Consider the following 27849-nt stretch of genomic DNA (forward strand, 5'->3'; position numbering starts at 1 on the left):
TCAATTCTTTGTTCCTGCTCCTCTCATGGCCTTGTTGAACCTTTTGGCAAAAAAGGTTGAGGTATGCTTGAAACATTTCACCACCAGCAGCATTGCCTGCTCCAGGTCACCAGACATCTCCCAGCAGATGTTCTTCTCAATGTCTTCACCTGTCTTCTCTGATACTCATTGAAAACCGCCACCAGGTCAGTCTGACTCTGCAAGCACAGAACTGTGTTCAACTTGGACTCCCATATTCCCAGGAAGTCCTCCCCAGCCATAGTTAGCGCCTCCACATGTCTCTGGATGAGTGGCAAATCCGCTTTTGTGCTCTCACCTGGTTTTCCAGAGAGAGAGTGATGAAAAGCTTCTGGAGGTGTTCTCACTTGTTGTCTTGAATAGCCTCCTCTAGGGTCTTTTAGAATTCTGTTTTGTGGGCTCTCCTCGATTCCTGGATGCGCTCATTGCTGTGGGGGGTGAGGATTTCAATCAGGCAGGCTTCATCGGTGCAGGCCTCCTTGAAGACATCCCTCCTCTCACAAACATCAGAGAGGATGAGGTCTTCATCACAGTCAAGATGTCTTCTCAGAGTTTCTTGACAATCCAGATTTCAGATCTTTGATCGAATCCTGGAGCCGTCCTGAAGGACTGGAGGATCTGCTGACACCACTTGGAGCAACTCTCCAGGCAGCTGCTGAAGGCCTGCGCCTCAGCCCTGAAGCCTTTCTGAGCCTTCCACAGGACCTTGCCATCTCTCGGGGGGTCAAAAGCAGGAATATATGTTATGGTGTCTTGTAAAGATTGAGGAAACCCATTCTTAGCAAAGTTTATGTTTCATTTTTCTGGAAAGTAGGATGTACAGTGGAATGACAGGTGGAATACTGAGAGTAAATTCTGTTGGTAGTGTATTTTATATTTAATGTAGTATATGTGCTAGGATTTCCATATGTCTGTTCTTGAGGAAAAGTTATAGTGAAGGCAATGGGCTTATAGGCTATGAATAATGTCACATGTGTACATACGTTAATTAGCAATTGGTGCAGGTAGGGTAGAGTTAAGGGCCTCAGTGCTAGATAAAGAACAGCTATGAATTATGAATAAGATGAAACTATTCATTAGTTGAAATGGTTCACTGAATTATTATATATCACTCTTATTGCACATATGTGAAGTTGGCACTTAAAAAAAATATCCCTGTATTTATAAAGTGTACCAACTTGTTTTCCTCTGGAGCTTCAGGTGTTACCTGATGTAAAACATGGTTTAGAGTTAATAAAAACAAGAAAGAAAAAGCTTTCATTTTCTTCCCACCAGATGAATAAACCCTTAGTCTGAACAATTCATGTTTCAGCATGACTTTTATTAACACATCACAGTTTAGTTCAGTTTTGTCTTAGATTAATCACATGGTAGTATTGATGACTCTTAATGGGACAAAACTAAAGAAACAAAAACTTTAAAAATCCAATAGTATTTTGTAATCAGGTAATAGGAAACATACAATGATTTGACAGAGACTTATAAAAATTTTCTTTTATTTCTGGGGCTCCCGGGTGGCTCAGTCAGTTAGACATCTGTCTTCGGCTTAGGTCATGATCCCAGGGTCTTGGGACGGAGCCCCGATTCGGGCTCCCTGCTCGGGAGGGAAGCCTGCTTCTCCCTCTCACACTCCTCTTGCTTGTGTTCTCTCTCTCGTTGTCTCTCTCTGTCAAATAAATAAATAAAATTTTTAATTTTTTTTTCTTTTATTTCTAAATGCCTTAGAGAATTTATATGAAGGAAAAGTTACCAAAAGTTACAAAAAAATTCTTTTTAACCTCAGAAGTTATTGATCACGTAATCTTATTTTCTATAATCAAGATGGGGAGTGTGAAGGCAAATTTAAAGCACACATTCCTAAGAGTCCTCTCTAAAAGATAATGAGATTTTTTTTGAGAACATCACAATTAAGCAACATATTTTATTTTTTTCCTGCTGTGGGATTTTTTAAGTGGAATTAAAGGAATGTATTAGAATATATTCAATATTCTTATTTCTATCTTTAAATTGTGCTTTTAAATTTGTATCAGACATCATTTTTATTTTTAATATTAACATGTTTAAAATTGGCATTTTCTCTAGGGATCTAATGCACAACATATGGTTATAGTTAATAGCACTATATTATATACTTGAAAGTTGCTAAGAAAGTAGATCTTAAATGTTCTCAACACACACACACAAAAGAAGGTAATTATGCCATGTGATGCAGGTGTTAGCTAATGCTTTGGTGTTAATCATTTTGCAACACATAAGTATATCAAATCAGCATATTGTACATCAAAAACTTGCACAATGTTGTATATCAATTATACCTCAATGAATTGGGGAAAAAAATTGAAATGAACATTTCCATAAAAATAACTGGAAAAGTCTAAGGCAAAGCAAGTGATCAACTTTACCATTTAAAAAAAAAATACCCACGTAAGACTTCTTCCAATTTCTGCACATATGTAAAAAATGGCATAGCACAAAGGCACTAGAAGTATCTAAATAACATAAATAGAATATATTTCAATATTTAGGACTATCTGTATCACAACCTATTCATCTAAAGAACCAATCTCATGATGTGGTATTTTTAGTAAGTAGAATATTGCTACCCAACACCCCACCAAATGCCCACACCTTAATCTTTGAAACATATGAATATACTCCTTTACATGGCTAAAGGGACATTGCATATATGATTAAATCAAGACATGCAATGAGGCGATTATTCTGAATTATTGGAGTAGGCCTGATACAATCCCAAGTGGAAGTCAGGAGGGTAAAGCGTGAGAGAAAAGGAAGAAGCAGAGGTCAGAGTGATATGGAGCCATAATCCAAGAAATGTGGGCAGCTTCTAGAAACTGGAGAAAACAAGGCAATTGATTCTTCCCTAGAGCACCTAGAAGGAACATAACTTTGCCAATACCTTGATCCTAAAAGTTCTAAACTTGAGAATTATAACACATTCATGTTATTTTGAAACCACTAATTTTGTGATAATTTATTAAAGTAATAATATAAAGCAAATAGGATATTCAAGAATAAGAAGGTAATATGAATGAATATTAGAGCCATATATAAAGGACTGGAAACGATTAACATTTTTTAAGACTTTATTTACTTGAGAGAGAGAGTGAGCAAGAGAGAGAGAAAGCAGGAGCAGGGGGAGGGGCAGAGGGAGAAGGAGAAGCAGACTCCCTGCTCAGCAGGGAGCCCAATGTGGGGTTTATCCTGGGAGTCTGGGATCATAATCTGAGCCAAAGACAGATGCTTAACTGACTGAGACACCCAGGTGCCCCACAATTAGCATTCTTAATTCTATCATATTATGTTAGTCACCATACACTACATCCCCGGTTTCCGATGTAAGGCTCGATGATTCATTAGTTGTGTATAACACCCAGTAGCATTCTTAATTCTAAAAGATATTCATTTAGGAAATTCTATCAGCTATGGTGGGAATCAGAATTTTCCCCATTTATTTTCTGTTTCAAGTAATATCTATTTTTGCTCCCAGTTAGGGTCTTTGGAAAGTGTTTACGATGTGGCTTTTCCGTTTTTTCAGTCAGTAGATGGTGCTTACTTCCTCATTCACTGAATGTTTCTTTGGTAATAGAAGTACGGTAGATTTGGTTTTGCAATAGAAATATGCTCAGGTCAGCCTAGTAGAGGCATGAGCAGGGGAGAAGAATTGTAGTTGAGATCAACATAAACAAGCTATCCCCTCGTCAACCTACCCAATAGACTGTAGATGCCTGAGGACTCTCAGCTGAGATCAGCAGAGACCAGAAGAATAGATTCAGCCAATCTCAGACTAAATTGCCAAGGAACAGAATCCTGGGCAAAATAATTATTGTTTTAACCCACGTATTCGTGTAGTTTGTTACAAAGCAGTAACTAACCAATAGATGTTTCTCCATGAAAACCATGAAATGTAAACAAGATTCCAAGATGACTGAGAAAAGAATACAGCTTCTAAGGATGGCATATTTTCAATGCCTACCATAAATATGGCCTACAAATGTCTGGATGTAAAACAGATTTTTGTGAGGAAATCGACTTCAGCGTGCTAAGCCTCTGATATGTCAGGTATATTTGTCATAGCACAGCCTATTCACTTTCACTTTTAAAGGTGTAAATGTAGTTAAAGATTGAATTTGTCATAAATATACTCCAACACGGATGGCCAACATATATTGAAATATTATTGTTTGTCAGGCATTGTTCTGAAGGCTTCCTTCACAAGTTTAAATGTTTTTAGTGCCCTAAAAATCTATATGAGTTATGTGTCATGATTATTTTCATTTTGAAGACACGAACACTGAAGTATAAGAGAGTTAGTAAACTGCCTAAGATTGCACGACTTATAGTTTCTAGGGCCAATAATTGATGAGTAAAATATAAATGTATTTCTAATCAATCTACCACAACATTTGTCTCAAAAACAAAATGAACAAACAAAACCTAATTGGGTTCTAATCTGTTTGTTTCCTGTCAGTTCCACACACAATAACCACATTCAAAATTCTGTATTAGATATCATGAGTTTAATTTACTCATATTTTTAACTCATATTTCTTTTTCTCAACTTCATGGCAATTAATTGGAGACCATTAGCTTACAATGTGAAGACATATTTGTTGTGGATTGAATCTTGTTCACCAAAATATATGCCCAGTTCATAACTATCAGTGAGTGATTTTATTTGGAAATAGGGTCACTGCAGTTATAATTAAGATGTAAGTCAAGAAGTCTTAAGATTCAGGATTGACCCTAAATCCAATCACTGGTGGCCTTACAAGAAGAGACAAAGATATACAGAGACACATAGGGATAATAGCATGTGAAAAAAAGAGGCAAAAATGGAGTTAGGCATCTACTGGATAAGGACTGTCATCAAACTGGGAGCTGGGAGAGAGGCATGGAACATCTTATCCCTCAGAGCTTCCAGAAGGAGTGAATCTTGTTGATGCTTTGTTGATTTTGGACTTCTAGCCTCTAGAACTGTAGGAGAATAAATTTTTGTTTTAAGCCACTTTGTGGTACTTTGTCATGGCAGCCTTAGGAAACTAATATAATACAGCTGACCTAAACTTTGCCAGGAGTATTTTTATTCATCAAGCAATTTCATTTGGCACCAGTCCTTGAACTAATAATCTTTGCAATTCAGGCATATACTAGACTGGACTGAAATATTTTTCATTCAGATTTCACTTAAAACCCTTATGTTCTGGGGACTAAAATTAGTCAGCTGTTCTAACCTTGTAAGCCTCTAAATGTGTAACCTGTCTTTATTTACTTTTGTTTCTCCTTGCAAATTGGACTTTTTTCTCCCCCGAGCTCATCTCTTGTAATATTTTGTCAGATGCAGCCTGTAGTAACCAACATTTTTCCCATCTAAATTTCTGTGTTCCAACATTTATCTCTAAAGTTCTAGTTTCGGTAGGGCTATACGATTCTTGAAAATTTATCAGACAACAAAATGACTACACATTTTTTCAACAGCATTACATTAAAACACTTTCCCAGCCTCAATGATCACTTTCCTTACTCTTTATCTCTTAAAGGATGCATAGGGAGAGTTCCCTGGAGGCTCTCTTATAAGGACATTAATCCTACTCATAAGAGTTCCACCCTAATGACCTTGTTACTACCCAAAGGCTCCACTACCTAATAACTATCATATTGAAGGGCAGGATTTCAACATATGAATTTTGGAGGGACGCAAACATTCTATCCATAACGATGGATATAAAACTTAAAACTTAAAACAGTGCTGGGAATAAGGACATCCATATGTCATCCCAAGTTGAAAGGGAACATGATATAAGAAAACAGTAGTAATGTCTATCAAAGTATATCTATGTAAGGGGATATTTAATTGATATTTCTGACTGACCGATGAAGCTTTATAAAATTTAAAGGAAAAAAGCAAGAAACAATATTTCAAGTATCTAAAAAATAGCAAAAACTATTCTGGTCATTCTGTGAATTAATGAGGTTTGATAAATAGTTTTTTCAAAATTCTAAACATTTGCTAACATGGCTCATACCTTAGAATTCCACCATATATATTTTACTTTATTTATGAACACTATCTGAACAGGAAATTATATAAAACAGAAAAGTAGTGTCATATCTAAACTATACATATATGTGCAATAATTGTACCAAATAAAAGTATATCACCATATGTTAAAAATGTATATGTATATATAGGTTTGTTTATTACATATAATATGATATAATATAATACGTAATATATATATAATATTATAATATAAGATATTCCTTATTCCAGCTCTGTGTGTTTGTGTGCGTGTATTGCTATTCTGAATTTCTTGGAATACATAGCAATTTTAAGGTGAAATCTAGGAGAAAGATTAGTCAAATACAATGGCATGTACTTCCAGATGTCTTGTCCCAGGGGCTGTTCGATCTGACTGCGGCACATAAGGAACACAGCTAGGGACTCTACGCATCATCGATGCTGGATTATATTTACAAAGACCAGACTGAACTTCTGAATGATCATATTGAATAGAATTTCACTACTTTCTCAACATCTGCTCAAGGAAATTTGCATAGATACCACATGTGCAAACTAGCAGATAAAGCTTCAGACACGTCAGACATTTTAAACTGAGTTTTGTACAAATTTCCTTAACTGAACCAGTAGGCCTACTTTGATATTCTTTTGGTCTTGAGAGAAATTCTACCTCTTCTATTACTTAGAGAAATCCTGTAATTGAAAAATATAGTTAAGTTGCTTGAAAGAGAAAGTAAGTTTGATAACAGCAACTCAACGGTGTAAAAAGTGTAAACAGTGTAAATAAAACAATAAAGAGTGTAAATAAAAAAGAAACAAACAAAAACTTTACATATGAGATGTTTTAATGAGGCTGAGCAAAAAAGTCCTTTTGCTTTTTGGTATTTTAGTGACTAAGAGAGGTATTCTAGGCAATCATTAAATTAAATGCGCCCAGGGGTGCCAGGGTGTCTCAGCCGTTAGACGTCTGCCTTCAGCTCAGGTCATGATCCCAGGGTCCTGGGATCGAGCCCTGTATTGGGCTCCCTGCTCTTCTGGGAGCCTGCTTCTTCCTCTCCCACTCCCCCTGCTTGTGTTCCCTCTCTCGCGCTCTCTCTCTGTCAAATAAATAAATAAAATCTAAAAAGAAAAAAAATTAAACGTGCCCATTTAAAAACTAGAATCATATTGTTTAAAGTAATTTAAAAAGGCGACTTTGATTGGCATAGCTTGAATTTGATATTGCTGTTTGCCTATCAGTGAATTGACATGTCTCATTTTGTGAAGACATGATCTCACATTTTCCATTTTTATGGCCTCATCATTTTACATTGTGGAATTTGGCAAGGCAGATGGAGGGGTGGAGTCCTTGTTTCTGATTAAAAGAATCAGTTGCTTTCTTTAGTGATTTTCCTACCACTTTGAAATGTTTAATTATACAATAGAAACATTCTTAATTTCCAAGGCTTAAAATATATCTTTGCAGAACATTTTGTAAAATAGTCACACACCCTACATTCATTAACCCCCAAATGTGAATCATCTGTTTTCACAGAAGATAAAATAGAGGGCTCTTTATTATGATTCATTCAAATTATTTCCTAAATTTACAAAAATTCAATGTTTTACTTATTTATACACATATATTTTTATAAAGTGAAAAATAGCAGGTCAGCAACAATGGAAGCAGTTCATATTTCAACATAAGAAGTTGTGATATAAATCTTTGTTAGTAACCATTTTTTTCTATTCTATATAGATTATCCCAATGGCATATAACAATAAAAGATAACAGAAATATTTTTCTTAATGCTTTGATTTTTAAAAATATTAGAAGTATAGTAATAGCTAATGTCTACATAAAATTCAACATTTTAGTGAGGTACTTTCTTGTAAAAAGGACAATCATATGAACATTTAAAAAATTGATTCTCCATATGCACTATTACAGTTTTATACATTGCAGTAATGCTACATAAAATTATGAAGAAAAAAGAACTTACATTCTGTCAATACTTTGTGTCTTTAAAATGAAAATGTGTGACTATGAATACCTGTAAATCATACTGTATTTTTAAAAATTTAAATATAATTTAATTATTTTTTGTTTGGTTTACTTTTTCTAAAGGTATCACCCTTTCTAGGCTACTGTCTTTATATAGGGAGCACAATTCAATATGCCCAAAATGTTTCCTATCCCATTGGGCATTTAAACCCTAAAATCAGCAGTCACGGTTTTATGCCTATTCAATACTGTAGGTTCCACATATAGTTCCTTCTCTCTTTCTCTGTTTCTTTCCTTTCCTTTCTTTCCTTTCCTTTCCTTTCTTTCCTTTCCTTTCCTTTCCTTTCCTTTCCTTTCCTTTCCTTTCCTTCTTTCCTTTCCTTCCCTTTCCTTTTCTTCTTTCTTTCCCTTCTTTCCTTCCTTCCTTCCCTTCTTTTTCTTTCTTTCTTTTCCTTCCTTCTCTGTCTTTCTCTTTTAAATATTGGTAAAACAAATATAACATAAAACTTACTATCTTAATCATTTTTAATTGTTCAGCTCAGTAGTGTTATATATTCACATTGTTGTGAAACCAATATATAGAAATTTGCCATCCTGTAAAACTGACATTCTATACTCATTGAACAACTCCCATCCCCACCCCACACCCCAAAGGAAATGTCTCAATGAGCTCGAATACTCTAAGTATCTCATATAAGTGGAATCATACAATATTTGTTCTTTTTTGACAGACGTATTTCACTAAACATAATTTCCTCAAGATTCACTCATGTTGTAGCATGTGTTAGAACAGCCTTCCTTTTTAGGGCTGAATAATATTCCATTGTATGTATATACCACTTTTTTTTTATTCACTGATCCATTAAAGGACATTTGTGTTGGCTTTATATTTTGGCTATTATAAATAATGCTGCTACGAACAGTGGTGTGTAAATATCTCTTTGAGAGTCTGCTTTCGATTCTTTTGGAAATAAGCCCAGAAGTAGAATTGCTGGATTATATACTTGTATTTTTTTAATTTTTTGAGGTAATGTCATACTGTTTTTGCATAATGGCGATACCATTTTATATTCCCACCAAGAGTGCATAAGGCTTACAGTTTTTCCATATCTTTAACAACACATTATTTTCTGTTTTTCTTCTTTTTTTTTTTAAGATTTATTTATTTGACAGAGAGAGAGACAGCCAGCGAGAGAGGGAACACAAGCAGGGGGAGTGGGAGAGGAAGAAGCAGGCTCCCAGAAAAGCATGCAGCCCAATGTGGGGCTCAATCCCAGAACCCTGGGATCATGCCCTGAACCAAAGGCAGACGCTTAACGACTGGGCCACCCAGGCACCCCTCTGTTCTTATTTTTGATAGTAGCCATCCTAATGGCTATGTGATGATATATCATTTGATTTTTATTTTCATTTCCCTAATGATTTGTGATGTTGAACATCTTCCATTTGCTTGTTGACTTCCATACATTCCTTGTATCTAGAAATGTCTCATTCCTGCTTTTGATCCCAGAGATTCATTAGAAATGTATTTTCCTATATATGTGTGTTATGTAGGTCCCAGCCTATTGAGATTGATATTCTTGCCTAAGAATACCTGAGTGCATTCACCTAGACCCTTTTTTATCACAGAGGGCCCCACAGACCTTCTTCCAACCCCACGGGGCCAATGTTGTGGCCGGCCAGTCCTTGTGGTTCTTGGTATGATTTAATGATGCACTTTAGTAAAATCATCAGGTAATTTTGAAGAACAAGATTTAGTGCTCACAAGTTCTAGAGGGTACACAGCACACCCTAGGACTACACAGTAGATAGAGAGGGAGGGAACAAGAACTGGTGTTCTGCCTTTACTAGGGTCAGAGAGTGGCATGTCTATGGTTTCATAAGTTCACTCCTTATCGGCAAATTTAAAGCATAAGAGCCAGAATTGAAGTTAAGGAACAGGAAGAAAAAAACAAAGTCATTTAAGGGGTCAACTATGTAGGTTATACAGGGTTTTTTAAAATGGAACTTCATGGGCAATGGTGGCCTTGTTCCTTATATAGTTTTTTGTGAGTGGCTGTGTCAGACAGCTGGCAATAGGTTTATTCAAGATGGATGCTTCTGCGATCAAACCCTTAATGTCAGACACATTCCCAGTTATGTGTGTGTGTGTGTGTGTGTGTGTGTGTGTGTGTATGTGAGAGAGAGAGAACTTGTTGGTCGGTAAAATACTTTCTTATGAGCTCATGAGGAAACAGAGTTCACATCATTTATATATAATTATACGTGTGTGTGTATGTGTATTGAGGTTTTGCCCAGATTAGACTTACATCATCATGCTGATGCTAAAATATACTTATTTGTATGTCTATAACATAAAGAATAATAAACATAAGTAAAATTCATAAAACTATACATCTCAGTTTGAAAACATTACTCATTTTTGTTGTATATGTGTTTGTGTATTTATACATATTTCTGTGTATTTGTGTAAATAATCAAGAATATGATTTCCTTCACAATGGTAGGCATTAGGACCAGTATAGAAGACATTTTTTTAAATTAAATTTTATCTGCTAAATACGATTAAGGGAGCAAATAAAATAGAAAAAAGTCACCTACTGGGGATCGGAAGTCATTAAAGTTAGAGTCACTAATATATTCCCATGAGTACAATTAAAGGTAAAACAAGCCAGTTGTATACATACGTAGCCAGAGAATGGTTGATAGGTGAAGCCTTGTTTAGTAAAATAATGAGAAAGCTGGTCCTTTTAAAAATGCTATAGAAACCAACTTGCGTAATTCCCCATCTATCTCAAACTGTTTTAGCAGATAGAGTAAGACAAAATTCATCTAGAAACCCCCTTCTGTATTTCTAGCTGGAAATTAATTTAAAAAAAAAGAACCAAATCTATAACTATCACAAAATAAGTTTTATAAACTAATAATCTTAGTACTATGCTGAATGGAAATAGTGTATAGGATTCGTATTCAATGTAACTTTAGAATTTGCATAAGTTTATGGTTTATTACATTAAAAATGTTGACATAGTAATGTCACACATTATCAGATGATCTTGACTTTTAATTTATACCAATAGTTCTCTATGAAAAAGATGATTATAAAAAACACCAAACCATTGTTATAAAATAATTATCTATACTGCAAAGTACCATGAGGGTTAGGAATGAAACAATAGTCCCATTAAATGTATTAGAATATGATATCTGTTGGTCTCACTCTTGGTCTATTTATTGGTCAACCTTTTTGCTGCTATTCCTCAATTCTTTCAAATAACACTTTTGTTGTAAAACAAATAAAATTCAACTAAATAATCAGATTCCATGTAATTGTTTTTTTCTAACATTATAACATATTAAAATTAATTTACTTACAGTTCAATATTAAATGCATTTTATGCATTTAATAGTATGTTATGTAAAGCATCAAGCTAAGGTTCAAAAAGAATTAAACCTGTACTTTAAAAAATGGGTGGAAATGAAGGCAATTTTCTCAACTCTAGAAAAAAATAATGAAGGATTCCTCATAAATAGTAATTTTATTTATATTATAAACTGACCCCAAAATATAAGCATAAATATATCATCTATAAAAGAATAATGTTAAATAGTTTTCAAAAATTGATCTCTTGAAAGTGGAGCTATATCTATATATTAGCTTCTTATAAAAAATACAGTAAAATAACTAAATTTGGAGGCTGTATTCATATTTGGCTCTTTTGAACATGGCTTGCAATTCATTTGCTCTTCTAATTGCAGCTTAATTTATTGGGCCCTTCTGATTCGTAAGTTTTACCTGGAAATTTTCTCTGCTTCACCTAATATTATACGCCATTCAACTTCCTCTTCTCTCTCACACCTTCTCAAAAATTTTGCAGTCCAACTTTTGTTCTTCCTCTCTCTCAAAATATCTCTTGGCAAAATCATCCATGACATTCATAAAGCAAAATGTAAAGTCCCAAGTTCTAACTCTACAACTTGCTTGACCTGTTGCCAGTACTTCACATAGTTGATCACTTCATCCTTCCTGAAAAACTGCCCTTCCCTTAATTTTCAGGACGCTATTTCCTTTTTCAATTTCTAACTTATTTCGCTGGTTGATACTTCCCAGAATTCCTTGTGGATTCTGTTAATTTTCCCAACTTCTAAATTTTGTTGGTGTTCTGGGCATAGCTTTTATTTTCCACCAAAGTTCTCTCGCTAGCCTCTTTCATTAGCACATACATGCTGATAACTGATAAAGTTTGTAGCTTCAGCCAGAACCTCTGGTAGGAATTCCAGATACAATTACCACTTCTAAACTCAATTTTCATATAAATGTTTAATAGCATCAAATAGAGTATAAACATCAGTAATTGTTTTGATACTTCCAATTCCATACTACTCCATTGCCAAATCTGACCACTGTTCACCATATCTGCCACAACCACTCTGGTCAAAGCCATCACCATCTCTTTCCTAGAATACTGGAGTCTAGTTTTCACAGATTACTAGAGGGATCATTTTTATACATGCCAGATTTGGTCACCTCTCAGTTCAGAATCATCCAATGGCTTCTTTTACATTTAGAATAAAGTTCAAAATCATTATCATTCCTACAAAGTCATGTGCAACCTTAACCTTTCCCTCCCTGTCATCATCTTTCACAACTACCCCTATTTCTCAATTTGCATCATCTACACTGGCATTCCCCTGGTTTACAGCCTCAAACAACGTTTTCCTTAATATTTTTGCAGTGAGTACCAAGGGTCAATCTGCAAATGCACTATGTTGATGTGGGGAACTAGTTCAAATCCATACTAAGCTGTGTGACAGGGTAAGGATGACAAGGAAAGAGATGTCCTTACCCTTAGAATAGTTTCAATCTTTCAATTTATACAAAAAAATGAAAAGTGAAACAAACAGAAGTTAAATTTGCACAGAAAGACTTGTTGAGTATTAACATCCTCTCATATACTTATAATCATATACACACGTATCAACACACACAGATACACCCACTCACACACACACACATGCACCATTAAGAAAGTGCTCATCAATTCCTATTTTTCCAAGTCTTTGTATTATACACATACATACATCTATGTATTTAATTTTACCAAATAAGGTTTTCGAGAAGTGGTAGATACCTTTTGTGATCCCTTCTAGGTCTTTCAACTGTGTTCTGTGCCCTATGACAAAAAACAATGTTGGTCACAGGGTGGCAATGAGATACAGATATAGTCCTCCGCCAGGGAAGAGATGATCCCTTCCTCACGGCTCTCTGTGTCTAGGTTTTTCTAGCGCAATTGTTCCAGACAATTGCTCCACCCTTTTTTACTCCTCAAGCTAAATATTAGATATGATTTACAACTGTTAATATCTTCAAGTTATTATATAAGCTGCTGTATTCTCTTGTGGGATTTCTACTACCAGCTCATATCTTTGTAAATAACCCCTGTAAATTGTCCTCAATTTACCCCAAATTCGCAATTTGAGTGTTTCATTTGATTTTGCTCAGAACCTTGAATAAATGCAGCTGTTAAAATGGGTAAGTACAGCGAAGGGTAGTGGCCTAGGAGGGGCAAGAAGCAGCAAGAAGAATACCCACTCCCACCCCTAGCCATGGGGTCGGTGGGGTCTGCAAGGAAGAAGAGCCCTCACTTAGTGGCACTGCTAAGGAAGCAGCACCCTCAGGCGAGGACCAAGTGTCAGTGAAAATTCTGCCTGGACCGTGTCATCCAAATCACAGACTTAATGTTCGCCAAGACAATTTCACTGCTATAAAAACAGGGATTGTTATACTTCCACCTGTAGAGCTGGCTTTATTTAGCTACTTTGAAAGATAACATTATAAAATGTCAGTCTTCATTTACCTTCCTGTTGTAATTGAACCAAGAAAAGTACAAGGTATGTGTCTGATGTTAATTCTGGACCCATCAAGAGAGAATTCAAGTTGAACCACCGGAAAAAAATTGTAAATATTTAAGTTAATGTCCATTGTAAGTAATAAGGAAGTTCCAAATGTTAAGAATAAATATAGCCCATCTTCACTTATTAAGACTATCTAAATACCAAAAACATTGTCAAACCAAGATTTTTAAAAAGTGATTAAATAATGTGACTTTTTAAGAACAATAAATAAATAAATAAAATGGGTAAATACATGAATCCATTATGTATATTTACTCATATTTTACTTTTGAATTTTGCACATTTTCATAAAGAACATTATCAGCATCCACTTTAGAGCTGCAGAGCAGACACTCAATTTACTGCTTTCAAGAGCTTCTCATTTGGGCAACCCAGAAAGCTGGACCATTTATTAGACTTAGAGTCTATTTTTTTTTTTTAATGTGTGTTTGTGGATATGTAATTTTGACCAGACAGAGGATGGTTAAATGAGAGGTAGGGGGTCTTTGTATTTGTATTTTCCTCAGCTTATTATTGACATGAGTAAGAACCAGGCTACAGGTGACGTCAAAGCCACATGCCAACCGTTTAGCGTGGTAGTCAACAGCTGTTACGTGTACCTGCCGGAGCATCCCCTACTCATGCGTTCTCTTACTTTGGATTCAAAAGTAAAACACTAAGCATCTGTGCAGTTGATGCCACTTCATATTCTTAAACAATGATGCATCTCTAGTCACTCAAATTATGGAAGTTCTGGGCTGAGGAATGCGTATGATTAAATATAAAACTTGTGTTCCCTTATGTTTCTAAATATTAATTGCTGAATCACGTAGATACATTTTTGTTTAAATGACCATATGAGATTTCTCCTTCAATCAATAATGTGGTAAATTATACTAGTATATTTTCTAATAATGAACCAACCTATGCCTACAATATACTCAACTTGATTGTTTTATTTTTTGAAAATTTTTCTTTAGATTGTATTTGATGATGTATTGTTTAGGATTTTTGCAAATATACGTAAGAATTGAGACTAGGTTATAATTTTGGCATTAATGTTATAAAAGCCTTGTAAATAAGTTTCAAAGCAAGACTGTCTTTTATATTCTTTCAGAAATTTTAACGAGATTTGAATTATCTTTTTCTCAAATATTTTACAGGACATACCCATAAAATCTTCAGTTTGCTTTGTGTATGTATTTTGGGCAGGAGGAAGGTTTCAACTGATTCAATGTCAATAATTAAGTGTATAGAAATAGACTATTTCTTCCTGAGTCAGTTTTAATATTTTGTATTTTTAGGTATTTGTGCATTTCCAAATTCATTAATCGGTATACACATATTTATGTTTTCATTTTAGTATCTGTCACATTTATAATTATATACCCCTTTTTAGGGGCGCCTGGGTAGCGTAGTCGTTAAGCATCTGCCTTCGGCTCAGGGCGTGATCCCGGCGTTCTGGGATCGAGTCCCACATCGGGCTCCTCTGCTGTGAGCCTGCTTCTTCCTCTCCCACTCCCCTGCTGTGTTCCCTCTCTCGCTGGCTGTCTCTCTGTCACATAAATAAATAAAATCTTTAAAAAAAATTATATACCCCTTTTTATTTCTTAAAAAATGAGTGCATTTCCCTGTTATGTAATCAATAACTAATGGCAAGTTCTGAAATATGAACATATGAGTATTTATCTGGAAAAGATGAAGTAAAATATCATAGGTTTCTGGGAGGTCAGATAATGGGGTATTGGGACAATTAAACCAGGTGCAATAGTGAACCACAAGCTGCTAAATGTTTTGATGAGTGGGGGAGTTGTAAAAGTGAGTTCACATAAGAATGAAAGTAGGAAACATGGTAGGTAGTACAATTTGATTTCAGGCATTTCAAATAAAAGTGATATTGTTTCAGGGGCGCCTGGGTGGCGCAGCGGTTAAGCGTCTGCCTTCGGCTCAGGGCGTGATCCCGGCGTTATGGGATCGAGCCCCACATCAGGCTCCTCCGCTATGAGCCTGCTTCTTCCTCTCCCACTCCCCTGCTTGTGTTCCCTCTCTCGCTGGCTGTCTCTATCTCTGTCAAATAAATAAATAAAATCTTTAAAAAAAAAAAAAGTGATATTGTTTCAAAATATCAGGAAAGAGTGATGTAGACATATTTCCTACTTTCAAACTCTAAGGTCAAAATGTCTGACACTAACATTTACACATAAATAAATAAACATAAATTGATATATTAATAAAAGTTTTATGTATTTTTCATACACACACATACGTATATATAATATCTTTAACCACTAGAAAGCATCAAGATGTCAGGAAATTGATTATACAGTATTATCTTTTGAAAACTTAAGTGCTAAGTATATTTTTGCAGGGGTCATTACTTAGCCTGCTACTATTAAACATTTTTTAAATTAATGATTGGGGTGATGAACCAGAGTGTCTTTATTAAATTTGCTGATGACACCAATTTGGTAGGACAATTAGCACATTTAAAAACTGGATTAAAATTCAAAATGACCTTGATGAGTTGGAGAGGAGCCTGGATATAAACAAGATGAAGTTGATTAAGTTCATGTGCAGTAATTCATTTAGCCTTTTTCACATTTACAGTGGCCAAACCATTATGCAACTCTGATCGGAACTTTTAATAAAAATAGTTTGAACCATCTATCTTCATTGCAGTACAGTCACTGAAAATGTGAAGTCAAGATTTGGTGCATCCAACTGGCATAAAATGAACTGCCTAGTCTAATGGAGGTGATGTTGCTTCCAGGATTCTTCAAGGCACAGATACCTAGGTTGAGATGGAAATTTATCTATCAGAAATCGCTTAGAACAGGTCAATGTTTCTAAGCTGAGAAAAAATAAAGCACAACAAAGATTCTTGCAGAAGTAAAAAATGTCTTGTAAGCTGACAGTGGTGTTAAAAAAAGAAAACAGTAGTAAATACATGACTATGTGAAATTTGGATGAGGTTTTCACTTTTTTTTCTGTATTAGTTACTTAATGTTTTGGAGGGAGTTTCTATAATTGAATTATGGTACCAACATTGTGAAAAAGGAATTATCTGTGAATAAAGTATTTTACATATGAGTAAACTAGCTAAAGAAATATATAGATTTAAGAAAATAATTATAGGCTTCAGAATTAACATTAATATTCACATTTTTGTCTTTAATGTGAGTTTTAAAATTAGGGGGTCAATGTCTATAATGAGAATCTCATACGAATTTTAAATTATAAGGACATGAAATTTTCACACAGATCCAGAAATGCTGTCAATATTCTAAAATTCATTCATGATACACATTTGCTAGTCAGAAGATCTAAGGTTAGGAAACTTAAGAAATGTCATCTCAATATATATGGTTTCAGGACATTTACATTTTTTCCTTCTAATCAACCGACTCAATTACTTGGAGCGGTTATAGACTTACAGAACTATTGAAAACAAATACAGAGAATTCCTATATACTCCTCCTATCCACAGTTTCCCCTACAATTAAGATTTTGTATTAGTGTAGTGCATTTGTTATAGTTAATGAGCCAGTATTGATATGCTATTATTAACTAAAGTTTCTATAGTTTACATTAAGGTTTACTCTGTCTTGGACAGTTTTATGGGTTTCTCCAAATGTGTAATGTCATGTATCCGCTATTACGGTATGAAGAGAAGAATTTTACTGCCCTTAAATTCTTCTGTACTTGAGTTATTCATTGCTTTCTTACCCACAGTCCCTGGCGTTAACTAATCCTCTTGCTGTCTTTACAGTTTTGTCTTTTCCAGAATGTCATGTCATTGGAATCATGCAGTATATTTTCTTCTCAGACTGCCTTCTTTCACTCAGCAACATGCATTTAAGTTTCCTCTATGTCTTTTCACGTCTTGAGAGCTCACGTCTCTGTATTAATATACAGTATTCCACTGTGTGAATGATCCACAATTTATTTATCCATTCACCCAATATCTTAGCTGCCTCTAGCTTTCAGCAATTATGAATAAAGTTACTCTAAAATCTGTGTGCCCGTTTTTGTTTGGACAAAGCGTTCAACTCTTTTTTTTCTAAATATTGCAGCAGTAGTAATGGGAAAGCTCACTACAACGGCGTTGGGAGGTTTTGGCTGGGGGAGCTCTCACACGCTACCTCCTCAGTCAGTTGCAGAGCTGGACTTCATCTTGCATGCAGAGGATACTCTACTACTTCAGCCAGAAGAGACATTCTCTTCATCCCCACCGGCAACAGCTCTGCCAATAAAAAGCCACCACACTTTGAACTCCCAGTTTACTCCAATGGGTTTTTAGTTCATAACAACCTTTCCCAGGTTACCCCTTTTCTCCTTAAAAAAGTGTGCCTCCCCTTAGGTCCCCTCACTTGCATATGGTTTTGCCATAGCTTGTTTGTCCCAGATTGTAATTCTCCTTTATTCTTGAATAAATCCATAGTTGCTGGTAAAATAACTAGCAGTTTTACTTTTAAGGTTAACAATACCAAGAAGTGCAATTGAAGGGACATATGGATAAGACTATGTTCAGCTTTGTAAGAAACTTCCACACTGTCTTTCAAAGTGGCTGTACCATTTTTCATTTCTATTAGCAATGAATGAGAGTTCTTTTTGCTCCACGTCTTCTCCAGCATTTGGTGTTGTCATGTTTTTGGAATTTAGCCATACTAACAGGTGTCTAGAGGTATCTTGTTTTAACCTACAATTCCCTAACAACATGTGATGTTGAGCATATTTTCATATACTTATTTGCCATCTGCATATCTTTATCAATGAGGTTTCTTTTCAGATCTTCTGTCCACTTTCTACTTGGGTTGTTTACTTACTGTGGAATTTTAAGAGGTATTTGCATTTTTCAGACACAAATCCTTTATCAGATGTATCTTTTGCAAATATTTGCTCCAAGTCAGTAGCTTGTGTTTTCATTCTCTTAATGGTGTCTTTAACAGAACAGTATTTTTTTTTATTTTAATTCAATCTAATATCAGTTCTTTTTTTTTCTTTCATGCATTATGCTTTTGAGGTTGTATCTAAAAACTCATTGCCAATCCCAAGGTCACCTAAGTTTCTCCTGTGCCATCATCCGTATGTTCTATAATTTTGTGTTTTACATTTGTTTCTAGTTTCTGGTCTGACTGTAAAGAGCTTGGAGATTTTCATTCCTGGGCTCAAAATAAGACCAAAACTGCAGAAACTGAAAATCAAATGTATTTCCTAGATTCATCAGAGAATTGAGGTAACAGAACAAACTGCTCTCCTAAGAAATGGACAGACAGGCAGATACAGAGAATGACAGCTTGTGGGGAACAGAGCCCAGGACAGAAGCCCACAGGTGGGGCTACCACCTGTAGAGATTTTAAATCGTAATTGATGGATTGCTGGAGGCTAAGTGTAGACTAGCTTGAGATTTAAAACCACAAGCGGGTCAAAGGAGAAGGAAAAAACCACAAACACAAAACACAAAACAAAACCCTAACTTACAAAGGTACGAGGATAAGAATTCTATTCCACTGATCTTTAGAAACCAAGCAATCAAGAGAGTAAAATGAAATATTTAAAGTGCTAAAAGAAACATTATCCCCAAATTAGAATTTTGTAGCCAGGGAAATTATCCTTCAAATGTGAAGCAGCAATAAAGAATCTCTAAGACAAATAAAAATTGAAGGACTTTCTTACCAGTAGGACTGCCTTGCAGGAAATGTCAAAATAAGTTCTTCAGAGAGAAGGAAAATGATAGAAGTCAGAAACTCTGCTCTACATACTGAAAGAAAGGTTAGAGAAAGAATAAATAGAAGTAAAATATTTTATTTTCCTTATTTGTGCACTGGGGTTTACAAAATGGAGATATTTTAAACATTTATATTTATTTATCAATTGGAGTTATTTTTATAAAAAGATACTTTTGCTAATATACTATTTGATTACCCAGTGCTATAGTCCATACAGTGGTAAAGGATAAATGCTGAATCCCTTTCCAGTAACCTGCTTTTAGTATCATTGAAATCTCATGAATTTTTTTAAAAGATTTTATTTATTTACTTGTCAGAGAGAGGGTGCACAAGCAGGGGGAGTGGCAGGCAGAGGGAGATGTGGGGCTTAATTCCAGGACCCTGGGATCATGACCTGTGCCGAAGGCAGACGCTGAGCCACTCACACATCTCAAAATCTCACGAATTTGGTAAACTTCTATAGTAATTAATGGTATAAATCTCTACAAACTAGGAAGAGAAAGAAACTTTCTCATCCTGATAAAGGCATACTGTAAAATACTACAGCTAACGTTATACCTAATGGTGAAAGACTGGAACGAACTATCTGAACAACATGTATTTGATAAAGTGTTTGTACCCAGAATATACAAAAACCTCTACGAGATTTTAATAAAGAGAAAAATGTTTCAGTAAAACTTGCTAAAATATTTGAAGTTACACTTCACCAAACAAGGTATTTGAATGATAATTAAGCACATAACAAGGTACTCAGTGTTATTAGTCATTTAGAAAATGCATATTAATAGTAAGATATCTCTACATCCCTACTAGAATAATTACATTTTAAAAGACTATTATCAAATATCGGTGAAGAACTCTTGTGTATTGCAACGCAAAATGGGCTAGCCACTTTCAAAACTAATTTGACAATTTCCTATAAAGTTAAATTAATGATTATCATAGACTCAGCAATTTCACTCATAGATAATTACCAAAGTAAATTAAAGCATGTGTACTCTAAAGACAAGAATTCATTTATAGTAGCTTTTTTCATAGTATCTGAAAATTTGATAAATAGTGTGTTTATATCCATACAATGGAATCCAAATCAATACCAAATATGAATTGACTTCTGATATACACAATAGCACAGTGTTATATTATGATTTATACTAGAAAATATATATCTGGTTTTTGTCCCCATTTATGGCATAGATCTCCTAAAAGCCTTGGAATTTCCTAAATAAGGAAACCACCAAGGTTTTTACATATCTTTTGTTATATTAATAAGGAGACTTTTGGACACCACCTAAGGATGGAGGCCCAGTTGCTAGGAGAACAATCTTGTGACCAATGATTTAATCGGTCCTGCTTATGTAAGAAGCCTCCATAAAAACCCAAAAGGACAGGGTTCAGATAGGCTTCCAGATTGGTGAGCATGTGGAGGTTTGGGGTGAGTGGCTCACCTGGACAGGGCAAGGAACCTCTGCAACCTTTCCCCATACCCTGCCCTACGCATCACTTCATCTGGTGGTTTCTGAATTATATCTTTTTGTAATAAACCAGTGATCTAGTAAGTAAAATCTTTCTCTCAGCTCTGTAAGCCACTCTTGCTATTAACCAAACTCTAGGAGGCTGTCGTGGGAAACTTATTTATAGCTAGTTGGTTGGAAATAGAGGTAACTACCTGGACTTGTGACTGGCATTGTAATTGGGCAGGCAGGCAGGCAGTCTTGCAGAACTGAGCAGTCAGCTTCTGGAATCTGACCCGATCTCTGTGTAGTTGGTCTGAATTGAGTTAAATTGTAGGACACCCAGCTGGTGTCTGAGAATTTCTTGTTTGTGTGGGGAAGTCCACCCATGCCCCCCCACACACACATACACATTGGAATTGGGTCCAGGAATCCAAAAAGACATGGATAATTCTCAAAAAAAGAAGCTAGCCCCCAAAGACTACATATTATATGACTTTGTTTAATATAGTGATAGGAAGCAGCTTTATGATTGCTGATAGCTAGAGGACAGCAGGAGGAGATTGACTGCACAGGGATATGAGGGAATATTTCAGGTGACAGAAATGGTCTCTATCACGATGTCATAGTAATGATCGCATACATTTAAGAAAATTATCAAATTGTATATTGAAAACTAATTAATATGAGTATTTTAAAATCATATTTCAATAAATCCCAGCTAAAAATAAATACATAAAAGGGCAAATTATCCAAGGTCACTTAATTCTAAGGGTAAAATTTTTCTTTTAAAGATTTTATTTATTTATTCGACAGAGATAGAGACAGCCAGCGAGAGAGGGAACACAAGCAGGGGGAGTGGGAGAGGAAGAAGCAGGCTCCCAACAGAGGAGCCTGATTTGGGGCTTGATCCCATAACGCCCGGGATCACGCCCTGAGCTGAAGGCAGACGCTTAACCGCTGTGCCACCCAGGCGCCCCAAAAGGTAAAATGTTTTGCATCATTCTACATTTCCTTCCTTGGCAAACACTACAATGTATAATCATAATCATCATCATGTGTCTAAGAAGGGTCTAATTCTTTAATGTGCTTATTGGAAATGCAATCTCTATCATAAACAGGACTCCATTCTTTCAGGCGACAGTCTCTTCAAGAGTTTCTAGTTCAGTGTCACACATACGTTGTTTTATTTCAGTGTGTTCTATGTGTGACTCCAGACTCCAATTTTAATTTTATTTTGAGCCATATTTTACAGTCATGTTTTATCACATCTGTAGGCTCCATATAATTTTTCCATCCTGTTCTAGAGCCCTCTGACGCATTGCCTACAACACAGGCATACATATATATATATAGGCATATATCTTCCACAGGATGTCCACCTTCAAAATCTTATCCTACTCGCTAGTGTGTTGAATGCAGGAAAATGGGAATTTATAATACAATCCAAAGGTAATCAGCATTTAATAAATTGTGCGAGTGTGTGTGTGTGTATGTGTGTGTGAAGGTTAGAAATTCTGCATTCTGAAAATAGCAAATTATATCTATTTAAAACTGAACAGAAGATAAGCATTATTTCATTTATAAATTCTAAAACAAGAAATTGAAGTATACAAAATGTTAATTTTTAATATAGAGAAAGTGTATTTAAAATAAGTCTTTTGCCATTATTTTAAGTAACAGTGAATGACTTCTGTCTCCCTGTCTCTATCTTTTCTTTCTCTCATTCCTGGAAAAGACCCACATAAAAATAACTAAGTGGCATTAACTAAAAAAAAAAAAAAAAAAAAAGACTATTCAATATGGAACAATATTGCCAAAAGGAATGTTTAAAGTTCTAGAGAGAAAGAAACATTGTACTGAGTATCATGGAAAAAAATGATGTTTTCTTATCTTCTAATAATCAGTTGTCTTGACTTCCTGAAAGTGGCAAAAATTCTTTCTGCTTTTGAGATGATAACTCAGAAGAACTGTCAAAAAGATCAAATCTCCTTCAAAGTATTAGATTTTGTCACAAAATTTGGAAGTACCAGTTCTCCTGGGGCAAATGTAAATACACTGTCAGTTTTTTGTGTTTGTTTGTTCCAACACAGTGGGATGTACTATCTCTTGGGAAATAGATTTGCTTCACTTACTTCTCAAAAGATTTACTTCAGACTAATAAATATTATTTAGAAAATTCAAAGTAAGATGATTCTTAATCAACAATTGATGATGAATTTTTTAGGCTTCAAAATTCTTAATGTTTCAGATATCAACTAAGATTATTTAACTAATTAACACGATAAGCGTGATATTATAAATCTTTGTCAATAAGGAAAATTTTACTCAGTTTAAAACACAGTAGTCATTACATAGTTAACCATTTAAAATACATAAAAACTATTTTATCCTCAACTAAATTATAATGGTAAAAATAAATAAACTCAAAGTTATTTGATGACAATAAAATGGTGATAAATTCTCTAATATTTATATTTTGAATAAGCCAAAACATTACCTTAATTGTCAAAAGCAAGAATAACAAAACTCAGACAATAAGCTATGAAAATAGTCATTAGTATCTAAATTTGAAGAATTAAACTTCAGAATAATATCTAAATTTTCAATAAATTTTTAGGCAATTAGATATCTTAATTAAGAAATTTAAATTGAAAATATAAAACATATAAGTACTTTATATTGCATGTATGCACATTCCTACACAACCACACCCACATTTGCAAAGTTCAACCTTCATTAAATGCCAAAGATCTGTCATGGGGAGATTGTCTAAGTACTTGCCATTTACTTTCACCCTCACAATATTGCAGTGTATACACTCTTATTTTTCTTTTTTTCAAAAATTTTAATTGAGGCATAATTGACATTCAATATTCTATTAGTTTCAGGTGTACAACATAGAGATTCAATATTTGTGTACATAGTGAAGTAATCACCACAAGAAGTCTAGCTACCATCTGTCACCATACAAAGTCAATATTATGCTATTGATTGTATTTTCCATGCTGTACATTCCATTCCATGACTTATTTTATAACTGTAAGTTTGTACTTGATCCGCTTCACCCATTTTGTCCCCCAAACTCCCTTCCCTCTGGCAACCACCAATCTGCTCTCTGTATCTATGTGTCTGGTTTTGCCCTGTATGCACTCTTTTACCCGTTTAACAAATGAGGACGCTGAGATTCACTGGTTAAACATCTTGCACAATCTTGTAAGTGGCAAAGGTTGTATTTCACTCCAGATCTGCCTTTCTCTAAAGCTCATGATATACTTACCCTGCTGCAGATGTTTGTGGTTTGCTGTATGACAACACAGATGCATAAATAAACTAACTGTGAAATGAAAATACACTACTAGGAACTAATGTGGTTAGCAAAGTCTTTCATTCACTTGTATCTCCCTGATAAAGGGAGACAAAAATATTTATCTCAAAAGAGAAATGTTTGCTGACTTTTCTTTCTCTGTAAATCGTCTTCGGTATGATTTATAATGATTTTTTGGAACAGCATACAATCGTACAATCTAAGCATAACTGCCATAACCACTGAGATTTCACAGTTTTCCAGTTGTCCTTTCTGGGACTCATCTAAGTATTTTCCAGTAAATTATTTCATGACCGATCTGATTTTAATAAACATGCAAATTAAACTGAGATTGGTATGTAAACAGGTAGAAAAATAATCAAAACTCAAATCTAACAGAAAGGATGAATACTCCATAGGGAAATTGATAAAATAATTTAATTTAAAAGATCAGTACAACAAATTCAATTGAATTATTTAACATATTTAGAGAGATATAATTTAAATGCCATGAAATATACCCATTTAAAATGTATAACTCAGTGCGTTTTTTTAAATATATACACAGAGCTGTGGAGCGATCAAGACAATTTAAATTTAAAACATTTTTATCATTCTAAGAAGAAACCCCATGTCCATCAGCAGTCACTGCTGTTTATCCCACATTCCTCCAGATCCAGGGGATCTTTCTGTCTCTACAGATTTGCCTATTCTGGACATTTCATATGAATGGAATCATACAATAGGTAGTCTTCAGTATGTATCAATATTTCATTCACATTATATGGATAAATATTCCATTGGATGTAAAAACCACATTATATTTATCTATTTATCAGTTGATATACATTCAAGATTCCCCCCCATATTTCAGCTAAAATGAATAATGCTGCTATGAACATTTGTGTGCAACTTTTTTCATGGATATATGTTTTTATTTCTCTTAGGTATATAACTAGAAGTGGAAAAACTTCATCGTATGTGAATACAATGCTTAAATTTTGAGGAAATATCAAGTAGTTTTCCAAAGTACACCATTTTACATACCCACAAGAAAAGTATGACCGTTCAAATTCTTTACAGCCTTATCAACTCTTGTTGTTGTGTCCTTGGAAATATAGCCATCCTATTGGATATGAAGTGGCATCCCATAGCTTTATTTGTATTTCTTTAATGACTTGATGTTGAACGTCTTTGCATATGCTTATTGATCATTTGTATATCTTCAGTGAAGACATGTCTGTGTAATTCTTTGCCCATTTTTTCAATGAGGTGATTTTTTTTTATTTTTGAGTTGAATAAATGTATATTCTGATAAATGTAAGTATAAAACTCCAGATTATAAATTTCAGAAGTCATTGCATATATTTTCTTCCCTTCTGGGGATGTCTTTTCCCTTCTGAGATGATATTGTGTGCAACACAAAAGTTTTGAATTTTCATGGAGGCCACTTTTTGTTAATTTTGTCACTTGTACTTTTTTGGGGTTATATATGAGTAAAGCATATCTAACCAGATAAAGATTTATTTCTTTGTTTTTTTCTTATGAGTTTTATGATTTCAGTACTTATATTTACTTCTGTAATCCCTTTGAGATTTTTTGTGTATGAATTGTGGAAAGGGTCTGACTTCATTATTTTGCATCTGGATATCCTGTGTTTCCTGTAATATTTGGCAAAAAAGCTATTCTTTTCTCATTAAATGATCTTGTACCTTTGCTGGCAATCAATGACTATATATGTAAGGGTTTGTTTTTGGACTCTCAATTCTCTTTCATTGATCTGTGTGTCCACCATATGGCAAAACCACACTAGCTTAATTACTGTAGCTTTGTAGTAAGTCTTGAAGTCAGGAGATGTGGGCCCTTGTTGTCTTCTATTTTAAGATTGTTTGGACGACTCTGGGTTCCTTGCATTTACATGTGAAATTGAAGGTCACTTTTAATAGTTTTTGCAAGAAATCCAGAAGGGATTTCTATAAGGATTAGTCTTAAATCTGTATGTACATCAGTTAGGAAAGTGGAGGCATCTGAATAATAAAGTCTTTTGACCCATGAACATATGATTTCCCATATATTTAAGTCTTCTTTAATTCCTTCACAATGTTTTACAGTTTTCACTATACAAGTCTTGCATTACTTTTGTTGAAAACATTCCTAAATATTTTATTCTTTTTGATTCTACTTTTGGAATTTTTTTTTACTTAATTTTATAGTTGAATTTTTTATTGGGAGTATATTAAAATGCAAATGATTATTTTATATGAATCTTCTTGAACTTCTTTGTTTTAATAGTTTTTGGAGGTTTTTTAATAAATGAATCCTTTAATAAATGAATCTGAACATGCCATTTGAAAATAAAGATCATTTTACTTCTTCCTTTCAATCTGGATGTCTTTATTTTTAATATCTAGTTTCCCTGTCTATAAAATACCAGTAAATTTTTGGGTTTAGTTGGCTCTAATGATCTTTTTAATTTCTTAAGTTTGGAAGATTAAGTTATTGATTTGAGAGATTATTTTTTTAAACAGCGTATTGCAGTTGTAAATTTTCCTCTGCGTACTGCTTTAGCTGCAACCTAGAAGATTTGATGTTTTATTTTCAGTTATATTAAAGCTATCTATAATTTGTCCTGTGATTTCTTCTTTTATCTATAAGTTTCTTAGCAATGTAATCTAAATTTCACATATTTATGAATTTTTAAATTTTTCTTCTGTTTCTGTTTCTAATTTTGACCCATTATACTGAGATAATATTTGTATGACTCAATTTTTTATTCATAGTGTGGTGTATAAGATAGACATTATCATTTCAAGAGGGAGCAATTAGAATCTTAAAAGAAGTCTTGGCAGATACTATATAATTTCATTTATAGGTGGAATCTAAAAAACGAATAAGCAAATGAACAAAAAGCAGAACCAGAGTTATAAATATAGAGAACAAATTGATATTGCCAGAGAGGAGGGGCGTGGGAGGACAGGAAAAATCAGTGAAGTGGAGTTAAAAATACAGGTTTCCAGTTATGGAATCAATAAGCTATGGGAATAAAAGGTAGAGCATAGGGAATATGGTCAATGATATTGTAATAGTGTTGAATGGTGACAGACGGTAGATACACTTGTGGGGAGCAGAGCATCACATATAGAGAATTTGAATCATCATATTATATACTGGAAACTAATGTAATATTGTGTGTCAACTACACTCAAATAAAAAAAAAATTAAATAGGCCTTGGGTCCCAACAAATCTGAAACTCAGTAAGACAAATTTCATGGATTCTAAAACCTGAGAATAATTCACTATGGCCCTCTACTCTACCTTCTGGATCCACCAGACTGGTTGCCCAGTTCTCTTGGCTTGGGGAGGCTCCATTGGACACCCCAGACACTGGACCAATAATATTGCCTTCTTTGGCCTCTGTCAT

General features: G+C 34.5%; 1 pseudogene; it reads right to left on the bottom strand.

Moving 5' to 3' along the window:
- On the bottom strand, positions 1 to 27849 carry LOC123785408 (annexin A11 pseudogene; annotated as a pseudogene).

This window comes from Ursus americanus, chromosome 15 (assembly GCF_024610735.1).
Source record: "Ursus americanus isolate L20-20 chromosome 15, mUrsAme1.1.p, whole genome shotgun sequence".
Classification (NCBI taxonomy): domain Eukaryota; kingdom Metazoa; phylum Chordata; class Mammalia; order Carnivora; family Ursidae; genus Ursus; species Ursus americanus.